The sequence below is a fragment of the Meriones unguiculatus genome, chromosome 1, assembly GCF_030254825.1.
Source record: "Meriones unguiculatus strain TT.TT164.6M chromosome 1, Bangor_MerUng_6.1, whole genome shotgun sequence".
Classification (NCBI taxonomy): domain Eukaryota; kingdom Metazoa; phylum Chordata; class Mammalia; order Rodentia; family Muridae; genus Meriones; species Meriones unguiculatus.
Window position 1 is genome coordinate 171,702,540 of NC_083349.1, and position 15,290 is coordinate 171,717,829.

Consider the following 15,290-nt stretch of genomic DNA (forward strand, 5'->3'; position numbering starts at 1 on the left):
GTGACTGTGCCTTCATAGGAAAAAAAAAAAAGTCAGACCAGAGGGATATCCTCTATGGCACCACCATGTTCTATTCCTCACTGTCTGTCATTAAGGCCCGGTCTTTGTGCAGAATCTTGAACTTTTTCTTCCTCTATGTTAAAGGTTCAACATGAAAGTTGTTTTCTATCTCTTTTACTATGTCTTATTCCTCTTCATTCTCTGTTTCTTCCTATGGTTCCAAGTTTTGGAATTCAGGACAGAGCTCCTTAGCACAAATCTAGCTTGTACTCTGTTCTTCTTCTACCCCAAGCTATAAGAAATGAGAAGCCATCACCTCCATTTTGTTCTCTCTTTTATCCAATTTACCTAACAAATCAGAGGACAATGGGGAGGATGCTAGCTTCACTTTTTTCCACTGTAATTTCTCCCTTATACAATCATGCTCATCAACCATTTCATCTTATTATCTATAACATAGCCAAGTAACCACCATTTAAGCCTAATGACGTTATCATCATGTTATCCTCAGTGACTGGAAATTTTGTTCTAAACCTTCAACCATTCTCAGGGAATCTCTGTACTCACATAGCAAACCACAAACACCAAGAGACTTGCCACTCCATACTACACGGAAGAAAACTATCAGCTTGGGATATCTACCATGAACATTTCACTTTCCAAGTTACACTTGGCTCAGCAAGTCTCATACAGTGAGCAAGACCCATGCAACCTATACCATAGAAAAAAGACAGAATATATAAAATGAGAAAAGACAACCATTACCGGATTCCCAACACAAATGCTCCACCCTGAGACTGTTTTTCCATAGTTGCATGTCTAGCTACTCATAGCCAGGACCATGCAATCACTTGGCTCACACTCATATTTGGTTCTGTCATTCCTTGTTCAGGTGCCAATATGTCTTGTGACACTACTGGGGGGACATGAACAAACAGCTACTTACCCTAAATACCTCACTAAAATCCAACTTGATGAACCAGTAAGCTTATTAGGGTTACTTAAAGGACTATGGGTAAGGAATTATAATCACATGAACTACTCAAAGGTAGCTGCATCACCAAAGTCCACCTAGTACGGGTGACAACGCATGAAGGCTGGTACTCTGGAGCTCTCTGTACAGCATGCAGGCAGCTCAGCATGTCAGAGTCTCTCCTCCCCAGCAGGCCTACTGCACATGTGATCTTGGCTAAATATGGGGCCATATGAGAGGACAGGAGCTCCACAAGGACCAAATATATCTGGGCACAGTGGTCTTTTCTGAGACTGTTTCTCCAACCAAGGACCATAAATGGATATAACCTAGCACCCCTGCCCAGATATGGCCCATTGCAGCTCATTATCCAAGTGGGTTCCCTAGTTAAGGGAATAGGGACTGTCTCAGACATGAACTCAATGGCTAGCTCTTTGACCCCCCATCCACCCACCCAGAGAGGAGCAGCCTTGCTAGGCCACAGAAGAGGACATTGTAGCTAGCCCTGAAGAGATCTGATAAGCTAGGATCAGATGGAAGGGGAGGAGGACCTCCCCCATCAGTGAACTTAGAGAGGGGCAGGAAGGAGATGAGGGAGGGAGGGTGGATTGGGAGGGAATGAGGGAGCGGAATACAGCTGGGATACAAAGTAAATAAACTGTAATTAATATAAAAAAATAATAAAAATAAAAACTTTCCATAGGGGAAAGTTACAGGGATCTCCTGGGGTATCTGACTGAAATTTAAGGAGCCTCCTTTCAAAAACACCCTGAGGCTTAAAAACTTTCCCTCTGTTTCAGTGGGGATGAAAATGCTACACAACACAGTGGAAACATGCAGATGAGAAGGTATTATTACCTCCTGGAAAAAAAAAAAGCCAAGAGGAAACGTCCGGGGACAAGTTAAGGGATGAAGGAGTCACCTTCAATTCTTCAGCTGACAAAATGGTACCACCAGTTAGGACCAAGAGTTCAGCATGTGAGTTCCTGAGAAACATTTTCTCTGCAAACCACAGCAAGGACCATCTCCTGGGGATTCCAGGATAACGTGATCTCACGGGATAACGTGAAACATAGGATTAGTACAGAATGACTGGTATATGGCAAAGCTTAAGATAGAGTTAGAGATCTTGACGACTGATGGCTCTTTATGTCGAATAATTGTTTCACCTGCCATCTGTAAAAGCAAGAAGCAAGGAGGGATCACGAAGAAAGATACGGAAGCAGCGAATCTGAGCCACACCGTCGCTGCGTCAGGAACCTTGCCTGTTTGTCTCTCTAACTGTTACAAAAATTCACCACAGCATCACCTCAGCTCCAATTTCACGGACAATGAAACTGAAACTCCTGAAGGGAGAACCTTCACAAAGCTTGTAAGTGGCTTGGCCTACACCAGAGCAGGTCTGTTTGCTGGCCCACCCAAGGTAAGCGGTTTCCAGTTCATACTGTCTCATTTTATGGCATCTGCTTCTCCACACTAACGGAACCTTCCAGAACCAGCAGCACGGGGCACAACTCACAATGAAACAAGCTTACTACTCTTCAGAAACTGGGCAGCAAAGGTATTCCACAGCCATTTATTCTCCAGCTGCCTCCTGCTAAGAGACTATCAGATTACAGAATTTGGCCTGGAGGCATTCAGTCCCCTCCCCTTTTCCATTTTTCCCTAAGTTAGTTTTCATTTCATAACAGTCATTAGGGGAGCTCAGGGAATGAAGTGTAAAAATCTCCCCTCACCTCCGAGACCTGGCTGGCAGCAGCTCCTTGAAACTCCTGCAATCAGCGCTCCATTTAAGCATCAAAACCTCATCAATTAGGCCTCAATGTACAGGGATCACGTGGCCTGTTGGTCACGCTGAGGCGGCTGCAGAGGAGTACCAGAGGCCTCATTACCGGCCTTAAGCTTTTGTAAAATTCCTGAATAAGCAGCCCATGGAGTGTCTGCAGAAGGGCCGCATTAAAAAAAAAAAAAAAAAAAAAAAAAAAATCCCTGGCTTTAACAGCCGCTTTTACGGACAATTTAACACTGTGGGTTGCCAGCTGTGTTAATGCCTGACCCCTCCTCCATGGTGTCTGGCCTTGTGAAAGAGCTGGCAGATGTAGAGTCCAGCCCTCTTGTTCCCAAGAAAACTACGCCTTTCTTAACATCCTGGGCCCTGTGAGACATCTGAGTCTCACGGCCCATGGCCAAGGACAAAGATTTTTTTTTCCTAGTTGCTATGAGCCAAGCACCCTGGCAGCTCCTACGTGCTAATTCTGGAGGTTCAGCAAGGTAAGTAAATGAAATCTGTGTCCTAACAATAAGAACAGGTTGGAAATAAGAGCAGGAAGTGACGAGGGTTAAGGCCTACTCTGCCCTGCCTTGCGGTGGAGGGGCTAGAAGAGGGAGAGAGGAGAGTTGTGGTCTGTGCGCACTCTGGGATCGCTGGACTGAAAAGGCATCTTGCCCCACCTCGAAAATGGCCACGGGACACTGTGTATTGTGTGCCCACTCAGCCAGACCCCTGAGACTTGCTTCTTCAGGTGGAAGACCCAGTAACTGAATCTTCTGTTTGTTCGATGTCTGATTATGGTCTAGGGGTGTTAATACACTGGCCAAGTTGTCCTTGCACTTAGGGGTCACCGCGACTGTCCATGTGGTATTTTATAGTGAAAAATACTACGCTATGTGTGTCCCACAATCTGGTGTTGTTTGTTTGTTTGTTTGTTTGTTTGTTTCTGCCTTATTCTCTTCCTATTCTCTTCACTATTACTTGGTTCAAGTAAAACAACAAGAAAAAAAAATAAAAAAGAAGCTTGAAGTCTCGTTTAAAGTCAGTAGTCTATTCGTAAAATTGAACCTGAAATTCTACCTAAAAGAACCTTGGACTAAGGACATCATTAGGACTTTGAAAAAGTATTTGTGCATATAGAAATATAGTGTTTGGGAGGAAAAGAACTAAATATTCTAAGTAGAGAGATATCTGTAATTCATATTTAAATTCCAATTTAGCTGTGTATATGCATATTAAACTAAGATCCATGATGTTGAAATACAGTATGGCCTCTTGTAAACCAATAAACAAATACCTCCTTTTTCTCAGATATGCCAGACAAAATACTGGGGGCAATACTTCTGTTGAAAGTTAATTATGGGTATATTAAGTACTTTGTGAAGGTTTACTGGCAATAGACAATATAATAATAATAATAATAATAATAATAATAATAATAATAACATTGCCTAGGTTGTGCTTTCAAAGTTAAAAAAAAATGAATAGCTGATTCTATGTATGGGGTCAGGGATATACAAGTTGAACCTAGGACTTGGGAAAGCTATTTTCAATCAATGTAAGCTTATCAAAATACTTAAATGTGGTCTTAGCTATATACCTTTACTATTCATACATTAGTGCTGTGTGTGTGTATGTGTGCACATGTGCATGTGTACATGTGTGTTTTTAATAAGTCAAAAACTGATTACAGCAAATAGTATATCTGAGGTTACTATTTGGGTTAGACAAAGCAAACACCAATTAACTGATGAAGAGTAATCTATCTTCATAAAAGTATTCAGAGTTATAAATTAAAAAAAAAAGGCTACAATTCTGCCATCTGCAGCCCCCAGTTAATGGCTGCATCAATGCATAGAGCATCAACACATGCTAGAGGCTCACACACCGTGTGGCCAGCAGGGGGAAATACACATACCACCTGTAAACCTGCCAAGGGGAACAAAGGAAACCTAATGCACAGCTAAGCCTTGCTAACCACTTGTGGGGCATACAGAGAACAACATATAATACTGCCCATCACCAGGCACAGGCAATCAGTAAATTCTATTACGATGATTGCTTTTTTTTTTGGTAGATAAGTGTAAAGAAAAGATAACTGCATTCTAGTGACTCTGCATGTGTCCTTGGGTAGTTAAATTATGTAAAAATCTAAGAAAATGCTTCCAGAAGGTCAGGATAATAGGTCTTCAGAAAGAAAGGGGGCATGGTTTACGCAGAAGAGCTGTGGGACTAGAGTCCTATAAGTTGTCTTAAATGTTCGTGGAAGGGCATTCCTACAGTAAGCTATAGATTTTTTGCATGATCCTCTGTATTTTTTTGAACTTTACAACAAAAGGTTAAAATACACTGAACTCATCATAGAGTTGGCAATAAAACAAAGAAAATACTCAAAGTCTAAAACTGGAATACAAAGAAGACTTCAGAGTGCCAAATGAGGATTGAAGCCAGTTTTCTGCCCCAGGGCAAATGCAGAATCTTGATATGTTTAAGGTGTGTGCTGTGCAGACAGCACGGGGTACCAGGTTGGTGGTAACCAGGGGTCTCCAGCAGGAGCAGCTTAAAAAATACTACCTGAAACAGAACAACTTTAGCTTAGCCATCTGAAGAGTCCCACAAATAATCTACCAGAAAACATGAGCTAATAATAAACATACCTAACTCATGAGAAAACAAAGAACCCTCAGCAGGATGCAGCAGAACTGAACAGCAGAAGAAATAGGCCTGCAAAGGATCCCAAAGAACTTCAAAGGTATTGTGATTGGTGTGACTATAAATAACAGTATTGGATGACTGAGAACAGAATCTTTAAAAGCATCTAACAAAATTTTAGTATTGAAAAATAAATAAAACTACACTTTATGACTTGGGTAGAGGGGAATCCAGCTCATTTCAAGCATAATGAAGCAGCTGATGGCAAAACAATGCCCATGCCAACAAGTGGGAAACTGGAGTGGAATTTAAGCAAACATTTTTGTGAAGGAATATCAGGGACTAATCAGCTCCCCCTCCTTGGAGAGGATGAGTTTTAGAGAAGAGCAAATCCCAGAAAGAATGGAACCATTAATATCAAGCAGCTGATTTTCCCTCAGTTTTATTTACTAATCCTGGTGTCCTAGCAGAGGAAGGCTACCTCTAGGTATAGAAAACAGATGTGCAGAGAAAAGTTTAAAAAAAAAATTACTTGAGGTGTCTGATCCATGAAGAGTGAAGAATGGGTGACGATGTGGCCACTTTCTTTTTAAGACACAGAAAATTCTGTAGCTGCTGCCAGTGGGACTAGAAGTATTCAGGGGCATTCAGCCACTGGCAATGACAAGAGTCAGTGTAAGGGAGACCCAGTGGACATCCATGCTGTCCTGTGAAAAGCCTGAAGCAAAGATATACCAGAGGCAGATGAAACAACACAAAACAACAAGCATTGTGGAAGAGAGGGTAGCAAAATTGTAAGAGTCCGAGGACCAGGGAGTTTGCTGTGAGGTTTTGGCTCCCAGTAAAATCAGAAGCTATACCCATAAAGTTTCACCAACATGACATCCTTGTGCTGAACAAGGATGACACCAATGAGCATGCCAAACTGAGCAGAGAAGCGCTTATGAGGCCTCAACCCTACACAAAGGTACCTGAGGAAAGCTGGGAAGGGAAGAGGTAGCCTTCCCCTGGAAGAGCACAGCTGCTGGTTGTCTAATGCCAAGCAGTCGGCCCTGAAAACATAAATTCAGTCAGCATTACACAGATTAAAGAGGTCATGCATATGTGTGTAACAGCAGTTAATAACAACAAAAAGACCATGACTTTGAATGATGCCAGCAGGAGTATGCCAGCAGAGCTTGAAGAGAGAAAAAGGAAGAGAGACATGTAATTAAATTACAGTCTCAAAAATTAAAAAAAAAAAAGAAAGGTAAACAACAACAGTAGCGACAGAACTCTGCAATCCAGGCCTAACCTAAAAATCACTACGTAACCAAAGCCAGCCTCAATCTTCTAGAAGTTCCCCAATATCTGCCTCTGCATGCTAAGATTTCCAGTAGAAACCACTACACCCCCAACTAAACCATTTTGAATAGCTTAAAAATAGTACACAGAATTAAAATAAAACGTAACAACAGCATTAAAAAGACAGAGGAGGTTGAATAGTGTTAAGGATTATATGCTTTATCCACTAATTGTCAAATGACTTTTTAAAATTCTATTAAACTTCAGGGAACCATGTTGCCATCTCTGTACTTTTGATAAAAATAAACAAATAAAAAATTAAAACATATATAACCAAACAGAACAAAAACATGGAGTACATTCAAATATCTGGATAATGGTAAAGCATGGCAAATAAAAGTAGCATAATACCAAAATAAAATGAATAACAAAATGATCAACGTTCACTTAACTACATTAAAATTTTCATTAAAAGTGATTAGACTAAATTAGACTATATTCAATTAAAAGACTAAGCTTCATCTAGAATATGCTTTCTTTTCAAGTACATGTAGAAACTAGTCAAATTCTGTGTTATACTCTCTTAATAAATTTCAAACCATTGATCCTGCAAAGCATGCTTTATTTATCCTTCCTAGTTTCTCTGTCAACCTTGCCCTCCCCTCCCTCACCACAATTTATCCCTTTCAGCTCTAAAATTCCCTTTTTATCCTTTATACAGGTGTATTATACCTTTTCTACCATGAAACCCCCCAGTCATGCCCCTTTATGATTTTCTGACCTCTATGGCTAATCCAAATGAAACATACATATCTAAAGATTCAAAGCTAACATCCACAAATAAAAGAAAACATGAAACATTTGTCTTTCTGGTTCTAGATTATCTCTTTCACAATAATTCCTTTCATTTTCACCCATTTTTTTCTGCAAATATCATTTTTAATAGCTGATTATATTTAGTGGTAATATTTAATATTAAATATGACACATTTTCATTATTTGTACATCAGTTGATGGACATTTATCTACTGTGAATAGAACAACAATGGACATATATGAGCAAGCATCTTTGTAATAGGATGTAGAGTCTTTGGCGTATGTGCCTAAGAGTGGTATTGCTAGAATAGCACATACTTGAGCCATAGAATGTAGAGAAATCTACTTGGTACTCAACTGAAAGATTTATCCCTCCTAGACAGCTTGCTAGAAGGTGCTTTGCATGTCAGAAGTGAAACAACCATGATTTTTGCTCAACTGTAAATTCTATGAACTACAATAATGACTGACCTATAGCAGAACCAACTTATCAGGGCATACACTCTTAGAAAAAAGAAAAGAAAAGAAAAGAAAAGAAAAGAAAAGAAAAGAAAAGGAAAGGAAAGGAAAGGAAAGGAAAGGAAAGGAAAGGAAAGGAAAGGAAAGGAAAGAAAAGAAAAGAAAAGAAAAGAAAAGAAAAGAAAAGAAAAGAAAAGAAAAGAAAAGAAAAGAAACTTCTCCCATAAAAATTGTTCCTACATTTGAGTGAAAATTTATGTCAAACTTTCATCTCCATGCTGGGAATTCAGAAGTCTTAAGCATACTGTCAGAACTACTGGGAGGTCATATATGCTTCCCTGAGTTCACAGCTGCCTTTCTGTGTCCAACAGATACAGTTTCCTTGTGGTATCTACCACCTCTGGATTGTACACTCTTTCTGTCCCTTTTCTGTGATGATCCTTGAGCCTTTAGAGATGAGAATGTAGGATATACATGTTCCATTTAGGGCTGAACATCCTGCAATCTCCTTTTCTTTGTATCTTGGACAGTTGTGTCACTCTATGTTAATAACCATCTACTGTAAATAGAAGTTTCTCTGATGAGAGTTGAGAGATGCCTTAGTCTATAGTATAATGAGAAGTTATTTGGAGTTGTTCTAATACAACATCTATTTAACAACACAATAGTAACAAATTTTCACCCAGGGCCTGTGACCTGTCTGATAATAATAGTGCCAGCTGTGAAATTCATTAAATCCAACCAGAAAGTGGTTGGTTACTCCTGTGAAATTCATGCCACTACTACACCAGTAGCCATGTCTTCTCAGGACAGCCTATATATTTTATACCCAGGAAAGAGGGATGTAACTCAAGATAAAATGATTATTTAAATATAGATTTTTTTTTTAAGACTAGTGACTTCCTAAGCAACTTCTAAATTATTTAAGGAAGAAACCTCACCAGCAAGGCAAAAATTATTCCAGAGAACATAAGAGAAGATACTATTTCATAATTCATTTTAAAAGCAACTGATACCTGAATTACAAATCATGACAAAACCAATATAAGAAAAAATAATGCTGAAGCACCTTTTGGGTATATGCCCAGGAGTGGTATAGCTGGGTCTCGAGGTAGAACTATGCCCAATTTTCTGAAAAAGTATCAGACTGATTTCTAGAGAGGTTGAACAAGTTTACATTCCCACCAGCAATGAAGGAGTGTTCTCCTTTCTCCACATCCTCTCCAGTATGTGTTGTCACTTTTGTATCTTAGCCATTCTGTCTGGTGTAATATGAAATCTTAAGAGTTGTTTTGACTTGCATTTTTCTGATGACCAAGGACATTGAGCATTTAAGTACTTCTCAGCCATTTGCTATTCTTAAGTTGTAAATTCTCAGTTTAGCTTTGTACCCCATTTTTAATTGAATTATTTGATTTGTTGGTGTTTAATTTCTTAAGTTCTTTGCATATTTTAGACATCAGCTCTCTGTCTAAGGGTTGGGTTGGTGAAGATCTTTTTAATTACCCTGTATACAAGAAGTGTAAGGATAACAAGGGAACAAAGATTGAAGGAAGGTCCAATCAATAATTGGCCGAACCTGAAACCCACCCCACAGTAGAGAGCCAGCCCCTGACACTAATAATGATATTCTGCTAAGCTTTCAGACTGGACTGTTGTTTTTGAGGCTCCAGCCAACAGCAGATCAAGACAGATGCTGGAACTTGCAGCCAAACATGGGGCAGGCAGAACTCTCAGGTCATGTGGAAATGTTGAAGGAAAGATCGAAGGACCTGGAGGGATCAGGAACCTCATAAGAAGACCAACAGAGATAACTAACCCAGACCTATGGGGGCTTTCAGAGACTAAGACATGAACCAAGGAACATGAATGATGTGAACCTAGGACCCCCTGCACACATGTAGCCAACTGGAAGCTTGGTCTTCAAATGGGGCACCTGATGAGTAAAGGGGGGGTACTGTTTCTAACATGGATTCCATTGCCTGCTTTTGGATCACTTCCCCCTGACAGGGACGCCTTGCCTGGCCTCAGGAGATGAAGATATGTGCAGTCCTGATGTGACTTGATGTGCTGGGGAAGGTTATTACAGGGGAGGGGGCTCCCATTTTCTGGGGGAAAAGGAAGAAGGGAAGAGGGAAGGAGGGAAGTAGAGAGTGACTGGGAGAAGGGGCAAGGGGTCACCCTCAGGATATAAAGTAAATAAACTAACAGAATTTTTAAAAAGAAGAGAAAGCCTCTTGGCTCAGAAAAAAAAAGAAAAATTAATGCTAAACTATTTCATGAAGATAATTGCAAAAGTAAATAATAAAATGTTAGCAAGTAGACTCCAATGATATCTGCTATATCATGGATCAAACGGACTAAAATCTAAGTTTGCAACATTGGTTGAATTTTGAAGACAAGTATTACAACTCAATATATAGAAAGAAACTTAGTCATTTTATGGAAGTAGAAAGGGTCTTGAAAAAATTCAGTTCCCATTAATTATTAAAAGAACACTTTAAATTAATACTAGAAGGAAACATCCTTTTCCGATAAATGATACATTTTAAAAATGCTAAAAGCAAATATCATTTCCTCTGTGAAATGTTGAAATGTTCCCTCCCTGGAATTTGAAGGAAACAATAGTTCATTTTGCTGGTTACTTAGCACTGATCTGTTGGTCCTAGCAAATGCAATAATAAAGAAGGGAAAGAAAACAGAGCAAAATCGGAATGGAGAAATAAAACTGTGCCGATTCAGATATGGTGTGATTGTGTTCCTTTAAAAGATGTATATGTAAAATACTATGATTAATACAGAATTTTGTGGACAAAAATATCTGGATAAGATAAACAAACAAAAACCCATTTTATTTTTAGTACAATTATTAACCAAAGTAAACAAGTCATTTAAGATAGCATAAAATTCAAATAAGTTTAATGAAAGATGTTTAAGACTCGACCACAAAGCATTACTGATTGATATCAAGGCATACTTACAAAAATGAAGATTTAAAACATGTTTGAAAACAGGAAATTTTCCATATAATTAGAGCAATAAGACAGACTTAGTCTCTTACTGTGTACTGTATCATACTACAAAAAAAAAATAAAAAAGAAAAGAAAGGAAACCAATATAGCTTTCAGAATACAACATAAGAGGATGTCTTCAAGACACTGTAATAGGTGAAGACTGCTTTAATGACTCCTGTAATTACCAACCACAGGGAATATAACTACTGTATTATGTCACATTAAAACTAGGAACTTAAGCCAGGAATGGTGTCTTAGCTGCAATCTCAGCTCTGAGGAGTTGCAAGCCAACTTGGAATACACATTGCCTCAGAAAATAAGTAGTTAAGGCTGGAGAGATGGAGCAGCCATTGAAAGCATGTAGAGCTTTTGCAGAGGACCTGAGCTCAGTTCTCAGAACCTGTACTGGCCAGCTCACAAGTGCCTGGACCTCAAGCTCCAAGGAATCTGACACTCTGCTCAGGCTTCCAGGGGCACTTGTACTCACACACACATACACATAATTAAAATTTTTAAATCTTAATAAAATGAACATTTATTTATTTGATTAAAAGTAATGTTTTTTTTTAATTTTTCATCAATTACACTTTATTCATTCTGCATCCCCCCATAAGCCCCTCCCTCCTCCCCTCCCAATACCACCCTCCCTCCTCCCTCTGCTTGCATGCCACACCCCAAGTCCACTAATAGGGGAGGTTCTCCTATCCTTTCTGATCTTAGTCTGTCAGTTCACATCAAAAGTGGCTGCATTGTCCTCTACTATGGCCTGGTAAGGCTGCTCCCCCCCCAGAGGGAGGTGATCAAAGAGCAGGCCAATCAGATTATGTCAGAGGCAGTCCCTCTTCCCATTACTATGTAACCCAATTGGACTCTGAACTGCCCTGGGCTACATCTGTGCAGGGGTTCTAGGTTATCTCCATGAATAGTCCTTGGTTGGAGTATGAGTCTCTGGGAAGTTCCCTGTGTTCAAATTTTCTTGTTCTGTTGCTCTCCTTGTGGAGACCCTGTCCTCTCCAGCTCTTACTATTCACTCATATAGACATACAACATAGGACAAACCCACTAAAACCTGTGCATCTAAAGAAACTAAGCAAGAGAGAGGACCCTAACTAAAATGTCCAATCCCCATCCGGAAAGGCAAAGAGGATGGACATCAGAAGAAGAAGAAAACAGGAAACAACCTAGGAACCTACCACAGAGGGCCTCTGAAAGCCTCTGCCCTTCAGACTATCAAAGCAGATGCTGAGCCTGATGGGCAACTGTTGGGCAGAGTGAATGGAATTTTAGGTAAGAACTGGGAAATAGTAAAAGTAATGTTTTTAAACTAGGAAATATTATTCATCAAACAAACTACTGAGCCCATGGATTTAACTTTCAGCAGCACATACTTGTTCTCTCTCTTTCCCTCTCTCTCTCTCTCTCTCTCTCTCTCTCTCTCTCTCTCTCAAACTCACGCACACCACAACTCTCCCACACTTAATCACATACACACTCTTCATACACATAAACACACACACACACACTATGCTTTTGAAAATGTGGAAAAGATAAGTCATAGGGGGGGGGGGGGAAGGTTCCTGTAGGATTTTCATCAATAATATTTCAAAGACTTCTATGTGCCAATATAAAATTAGGGACAACTAAAAATATTGGAACCAAAATTGAATAGGCATGTCCCGAGCTGGTATTAAAATAGCTGATGGAAATATGAGACTAGTTTAACCCTCTTCTCCAAGGAAAAACTGCAACATGACTGCCCAAAGTATAGGATGTCTAAAACAAAAGTCAGCAATTCCAAATTCAAGGATGAATACCAATTATATATCCTATACCTGGTGATGGAAGAAGTCATTAGTATAAGAATTGGAAAATGTTGGGATTACTTATTGGAACTAGATACATGCAAATAGAGGAGCCAGCATGTAAAGGTGCAAAGCAGCACATATGCTCATCACAAGAATGTATACAAGAAATTTCATAGCAACATCTTTGCAATAGACAGATACTGAACTCTCTATTTACTGATAGCAAGTATAAAAAGTAATAAAATGTCTACATCCATGAAAATGAACAAACTACATTTATGTGCAGCAATATGATAAATCTCACAATTGAATCTTTGAACAAAAGAAATCTGGTGTTAAAAACTTATGTACCATAGAATTCTACTGTGGAGAGTTCACACATGGCAAGCTATTCAACTGTATTAGAATAGAGGATGGTTGTTATTTCAGGGTGTTAATTTAGATGAGGGGTGTAAAGGGAGACTCTGGAAATTCATCTATGGTACTAGAATGGGGACTATTGTTAATTTTAGGGTGTTAATTTAGATGAAGGATGTAAAGGGAGACTCCAGACTGCTGTCATGGAAATGTTATTCACCAAATGTACTTATATTACACAAATGTGTTCACTGCTTATATTTTCTTCAAATTGTGCAATTTTCCTTCTTTCATTTTATGTAGGTAGAGTATACTGTAATAAAAATTTAAAGCAACTTTGAAATAAAATATTTTGAGTTAAGCCAAACTGAAAGCATATGCAGAAAACATATAGAGGCATTCCTAAGGGCTTTGATTTAAAAGGAGTAACTCTACCCAGAGAGCAGATTTCAAGTGAAAGAGGTGGTGCTTAGCAAAGAAATATTGATTAATAAGATAATTTTGCATAGTGTTTTTACCTATCACATTTTGTAAATATGTTGTTAGAATGTATAACTAGAATAAAGTATCAGTTAAGAGAAGAGTGATCAAAGATTACTTTAAAATTCCTGTGTTGATCTAAGCTTTATAAAATTTTATGATTTTAAATATGTTTGATATAATTTATCAGGTAAGTGATTAAAGAGTACCAATAATTTATAATTTCAAAACTAGTACATGAGAATAAAAATAACTTAAAAGGACATATATATTTATTTTAATACATGTAAAACACAGAGAGAGAGAGAGAGAGAGAGAGAGAGAGAGAGAGAGAGACGTAGATATATCTACAACAGTTATCTATAATTAGTGCCTCCCCAAAACTACCAAGCAGGAAACAATGTCCAGTATTTTACACTCAGCAAGTCATGAGTTCAGAAGCTGCTCTGTTGTGTGGCTTAGTGTCTTGGTGGGTTGCAATTAAGAAGTTTGAATTATCGCCATCTGCTTCTAGGAAGTGTCTAGTTGCCTCAGATGTTTAGTGAAGTTTACAGGGGAGTCAGTTTTCTGCCCAGAGGACAACTCACAATGTGACAGTTGCCCTCCGTAGAATGGAAGTGTTAACAATGAAATGAGACAAATACTCCAATTAAAAAGTTAGAAAGAGAAAAGCACAACAAAGGAAAGTGGGCCTGGGGAGATGTAATACAAGGCTAGCTACATAAGCGTGAGAATTCTGTTCCATAGATTTCATGGAGCCTGGAGATATGTGTTTATAATATGAGTGCAGGAGAGTCAGAAGATGCCTGGAGCTCACTGGTCATCCAACTGGTGAGATACAAGGTCAGTGAGGATGTGTGTGTGTGTGTGTGTGTGTGTGTGAGAGAGAGAGAGAGAGAGAGAGAGAGAGAGAGTAACGTAACGTGTACCTCTTCGTGCACACCCACACATGTGCAGGTAAAGGAAGAAAAGAAGAATTGATAAGGAGAGCCAAAAAGATATAAAAGCCAAAACTAACCTTATTAACAGAATTGAAAATGTCAGAGGCCATGACAGCCTCCAGAACATCAGGTAAGCTACCGGCCCTTGGAGTCCCCCCACTCTCTCAGTGCCTGCCCACTCTACCCCTGTCATTCCTCCCATCCACAATACCATGTCCTGGTGTTAAACTAGAGCAAAGAGACCATGCTTAGCCAGAGGCCACCAGAAGCCCAGAGAGGCTGCCAGACAGTGAACATCCCTCCTTGTCTGGGTGCTCGCCCACCCTATCTCCAGTCCAAGAGGAGTAGATGGCAGGAAATAACCAAAATAAGGGGTGAAATCAATAAAATAGAAACAAAAAGAACAGTACAAATAATCAATGAAACAAAGAGTTGGTTCTTTGAGAAAATCAAGAAGACATACAACCCTTATCCAAACTAACTAAAAGATGGAGAGAGAATATGCAAATTGACAAAATCAGAAACAAAATGAGGAGGCATAACAACAGACACTGAAGAAATTCAAGGAATCGTTAGGTCATACTTTAAAAACGAATATTCCACAACATTGGAAAATTTAAAAGAAATGTATAAGTTTTCTTAAAAGGCACCACTTAGCAAAGTTAAATCAAGATCAGATAAAGAATTTAAATAGGTGTATATACCCTAAGGAAATAGAAGCATTTTTTAATGTCCAAC

At 39.1% G+C, this 15,290-nt stretch overlaps 1 long non-coding RNA gene across 3 annotated transcripts in view; it reads right to left on the bottom strand.

Annotated features, from left to right (window-relative positions):
- LOC132648924 (uncharacterized) overlaps positions 1–15,290 on the bottom strand; it is a 191,117-nt gene that overhangs the window by 94,291 nt on the left and 81,536 nt on the right. For 2 of the 3 annotated variants that reach the window (XR_009587312.1, XR_009587310.1), the window contains exon 1: positions 2,710–2,813. The exons of the other annotated variant lie outside the window; for it this stretch is intronic. This is a non-coding gene — a long non-coding RNA (uncharacterized LOC132648924). Of the gene's footprint in view, positions 1–2,709; positions 2,814–15,290 lie in introns of those variants that run through there. 3 annotated transcript variants of the gene reach the window in all.